Source organism: Gossypium hirsutum, chromosome A12 (genome assembly GCF_007990345.1).
Source record: "Gossypium hirsutum isolate 1008001.06 chromosome A12, Gossypium_hirsutum_v2.1, whole genome shotgun sequence".
In the NCBI taxonomy this organism is placed as follows: domain Eukaryota; kingdom Viridiplantae; phylum Streptophyta; class Magnoliopsida; order Malvales; family Malvaceae; genus Gossypium; species Gossypium hirsutum.
Window position 1 is genome coordinate 104,991,509 of NC_053435.1, and position 5,400 is coordinate 104,996,908.

Below are 5,400 nucleotides of genomic sequence, written 5' to 3' on the forward strand. Positions count from 1 at the left end.
AAGCTCTAGCCAAAAAGAATTAGGGTTTATAATCGTGAAGATTTCTTCAACAGCACCGAATATAACAAAAAAAAATTCAGTTTAAATATTTCTTTTACTATTATTTATCACCTAATTACTTTATAAAACAAAATAGAAGCAAAGTAACATTTATTAATTTCTTCCTATTTTAAGCCATCAAGACTCGTCTTTAAGCAACTTTCTTATTACTATATTAATATTAAGATTAGACCCAAAGAAAAAGAGAGAGAGAGAGAGAGAGAGAGTAGCTTTCATTAGATTTGTCTATTATTGAAAAGTTTTTCTTAATCAACCAATGAAAATGTTAGGCATGAAGAAACTTCTTGTGATTGACAATCCAAGACATTATTTACATTACATTATATTTTATATATGCATACGTGCAAATATAATATGGAAAAAAGGAGTTCAACCAGTGTGTAAACTATATAGAAAACACAAAAAAAAATGTATGTATACACACATATTCTCCACTCGAAGACAAATTAATTAAATTAAATAAAACCCCAAATGCATCCTATTTTTAAATAATTTGAATGTATTTTATTTGTTTTTGTGGTTTTGTCATTTGCATTGACTTAAGTCTTGTCGGTGACTTATTTCGTGTTAGCTAAGGAGAAGATGATGATTCGTCCAAATTAATAACTCATAATATCAATTTTAGAAATTTAGTCCTGAATAAAAAGGAATAATTAAATCCATTAGTACTTATAAGGTTGTAGATTTAGTATATGTTTTCCAACTAAATCATTTTTAGTCTATATATATTTTTTAAAAATTTGAAATCCATTAACCAACTTTTTTTTATGAATAATATCTAAAAATAACAAACTTTACGCAAAGTATAAGTACTAATAACAAAATTTAACCAAAATAGACTTCTTTGTTATGATGATATTTTCCAATACCTTTGAATGTTTCAATTAATACGGAACATTAAAGAGACAATTTATTACAAAATTTTCTCAAGTAAAACTTGACCGATAAACACCCAAAGAAGAACCACCAGAGTGGTTGTTGAGATTCAATTACACAAGATTCCAAAAAATTGGGTCGACCTCAAATGGACCCTCCATTTGGAAAAAGATATGGTCTCACCATTAGAATATATCAAGGCGCCCGCTACCCTTTAATCTCTATCTTATCTCTTCATTAGAATAATAATTTGAATAAAAATATCTTTGGGGTTAGTTGGAGACTTTGAAAATTCAAACACACATATACATATATGATTATGAATTTCATCATATGTTGGTAGCTGTAATACTTGGTTTCTGCAACATATATTCCATTTTATGATTAATACCTGATTTTATTTTTATTTTTAAAAAAAGTAGTATTTTGAAAAGCATAACAAAGTAGGGGTGGGCAGGTAGGTAGCAAAAGAATTAATAATATTAATCCTCGAAAATGATAGTATTTATGATGCCGCTGTGGCTAATAATATTCCTACACAAAATACCAAAAAAATATGAGTATATATGACTCGGATTATATCATTTTAAAACAAATGTATCCAATTTTTCTTTAATCTAATTATTTATTTATTTCCATTAATCCGTTGGAAAGCATAAATGTCATCCAAAAGCTTGCAAACAGATAATTTGAGAGTCAAACAAATTTGTTTTTCTTTTTTTTTTTTCCCTTTGAGAATTTCATTTTTTTGTGATTGTTTTATCACCAAGCAGCTGTTTTATTTTGTAGTATTTGCAATTTGATTGATGTGATGAGTATTAACTTTGCACTTAGTGGAAAGGATAACAATACTCCTGTGGTTATAATTATGTGACCGAATCAAACTCTTTGATGTCTTAATCTTCCAAATATGATGATTCTAGTCGCTTTTTTTTTTAAATTTTATTATTAAGAGAAATGTTAGAACACAAGTAGTACAAAGGTGCAATAAACTACGAGCAAGCCACAAAGAGGGCAGGACTGTTAACGCCAAGTTTGGCAAGGGAATCAGCTATGCCATTAGCTTCCATTCCAACATGGTTAAAGGAAACACATCTAATAACACCAATAGAATGATCAATCTCATTAAACAAGGTCGACCATTCTTACTGATAACCCACGAAACCGCAACCATTGAATCAGACTCAATCACCAAAGGCATGCTTTGAGACCATTGGGAAGAAGCAAAGATATCTTAAAATCCAAACCCCTTAAAGCAGGTTCGTCCCAATGAGCGCAAGAGAACTGTTTCCGAAAGTATTCCCAAATTGAATTTTTGACTAAGTTCGGACAAGAAATCCGCTCCCCCTTCGCAAGCAAACCTTCGAAGCAATTACTCCTAGCTCTAAATTTAGCTTTGCATTAGAAGAAACTTGTATTACGGTCACCTTTCTGAATCCACCACTTTTTAAACTTAATTAATATATGTCGCTGTCAATTACTTGGATCATATGTAACTCTAATTACAACTTAGTTAGCACAGGTCAATATAATTTATCAAATATTCTAATGAAGTCAAGTCATGGAGAAAATTTAAGTAAATATATTTTGAAAACTTTCACATCATTATTTCTTTTTCGAAAAAAATTTATTTGTAAGGTAAATTACACCGATAAGATCTCTGTTGATTCATTCCATATTGAATCCTTTTATAGAGATAGACTCAAGGAATTAGATATTCACATTGATGGTAATTAAACAACCCATTTTATGCTTATTTAAAATAAGACTTATTTTAGTTGCAAGTACGATATTCAAAGAGTACTTATTTTGTTTGTTCGAGGAAATTTTATTAATACATAATATTGTTTTAAGCAAGTTGTTCTTGTTGTTTAATTTGCAACTAAGTTTAGTTTACAACTTAATAAGCGATTTAAACTTACTTTATATTTTGTACAAGAAAAATTATGATTCATTATTATTTGGACTATTCCTCACAAATGTACGATAACAACTTATATTTTATCACTCTATATCTAGGTTTTATCCAACTCATTTGGCTTCTATAAACATTGGGATAACAACTTATACCTTTTATTTTATATTTTATTAGCTTTAAATCTTGTATTACCCATTAGGTTGGATTGTTTTTGGTAAGAATATTGTTTTTCAACACATCTCAATACAATTACTAAAAAAATAATTATATTTAATCATTCACATGATTTATTTTGAATAAAGGGTGTCGAAACCATCCCTCGATAAAAAAAAATTTAATATTTTAAATTTGATGAAAATACGAGGGGTATCGACTTTTTGGAAAATAGAAATATGCAGTCGCCACCGATCTTCTATTTTAGTGTGATCGGATCACTTAAAAGATAAGGTTAATTTAATAAAACATTTTTGGTTTATTAAAATGCGATTTTGGTCTTACGAAAATGTGAGAAAATGGGTTCGGGAGTCGGTTACGCATGAGGAAGGATTAGCACCCTCACTACGCCCAAAATTGGTACCAAATCGATTAAATACTGTCCTTATGTCAAAGCTTAAAAAATTATTTTTGAAATGTGGTTCTTATCAATAACGTTTAAATAACCCGAGTGGGTTACCAAAATCTTCTTGTTTTGACGTCCGAAAGTCTACAATTTGAAATTAATAAAAGGATGCCCAACTGTTTGGTCTAACGAAAAACTGAAACCCAGCACAGTAGGGCACGATTCCTCGAATTTCCAAACATTGTCCATTGCCTTACCTTAGAAAATAAGGGTGAAATTCGGAAGGGATCTTTGATGGTTTTGAGCAAATGAAAAAGCGCAACCCAGCACGATAAGGCTCGATTCTCAAATTGCCAAACATCGAACATCACCTTCGTTTTGAAAGGTTTTTAATAATTATGAATAAAGACCTAAAGGAATACTCGATTGTTTTGAACAAACGAGAAATCACAACCCAGCACGATAAGGCATGATTCCCGAATTGTCGAACACCGAGTATTGCCCTCGTTTTAAAGGATTTTTAGAAGAGCCGAGTGAAATTTTGAAGGGGTATTTGATTATTTTAAACAATCGAGAAATTGCTACCCAACACGTTAGGGCACGATCCCACGAATTGCCAAATACCAGATATCGCCTTCGTTTTAGGGATTTTAAAAGACACGAGCGAAATTTTAAAGTGATATTCGATTATTTTGAGCAAATGCGAAATCGCAACCCAACACGTTAGGGCACGATTCCGCGAATTGCCAAACATCAAATCTCATCTTCGTTTAAGGGATTTTAAAAGATATGAATGGAATTTCGAAGGGAAATTCAATTATTTTGAGCAAATGCGAAATTGCAACCCAACACGTTAGGGCACGATTCCGCGAATTGCAAAACATCAAATTTCGTCTTCGTTTTGAAGAATTTTAAATAATCGTGAAGCTAGATTTTTAAATTTATAAAAGAATAATCGACAAAAACATGAGGCCCAAAATAGATTTTAAAAAAAAGAAATGTACATGTAAATTTATAAAAGAATGAGATCAAAATTAGTACATATGTAAATTTTTAAAATATTCTAAGAGTTATACGTATGCACTTATATCAAAATATTTAGATAATAAGCTATATGTAAAACACAAAAATGATTTGATATATAAATACACCCCAAAAATAATGATTTTATAAGTATACAAGAAAAATGAAGTTTCCAAGAATTATTTCATATGTATATGAAGAGATTATTTAATAAATCATAAAATGAAAAGTATTTTAAGATAAGAAATCTATTAAGATAAAAAATATATTAATATATAAATATACGTGTCTAAGAGTAAGTACATGCATATTTATAGATAATGTATATACATACTCAATAACTTATATGAATCAAAAGCATGCACTAATATCCATGGATACAAAATAGTTTAAATTCAATGTAAAACATATATAAAGCATGTTAAAAAAAATGTTGAAATGCAATGATATATTTATAGAGTCCAAAGCCATTATGCATAAAAGTAGGTTAACATTATTATAATATATATGTATATGTAATAATATAAATGAAACCAATATTTAAAATGTACAAAACATGATACTACGGTTGCTAAAAGAGAACAATTTACAACAATGGAATAACCATGACTTAAAGTTAAAAATAATTAATTAAGAACACACAAAAGGGCTATAAACTAAAGGACTTAATCGAAATTAAGCTAAAACAAGAGGGGAAAATTAAGAAAATGGAGCAAATACGAAAAAAAGGACCTATGCGCGAGGCGTGATAATACAGGAGGGTCTAAACTGGAAATATACCAGTCCTCACAACACCGCATTAAAACACAGATCAATTCGCAAACGCGCATAAATTGCAAAGCCAAACTTAAAAAAATAATTAAATAGATAGGGCAATATTGAAGGCCCAAACGAAAAGGGAAGGGCCAATTGGGAAATTACCCCCTCTCCGCCAGAACGCGCGGGTCATAGGGTGGACGAATGG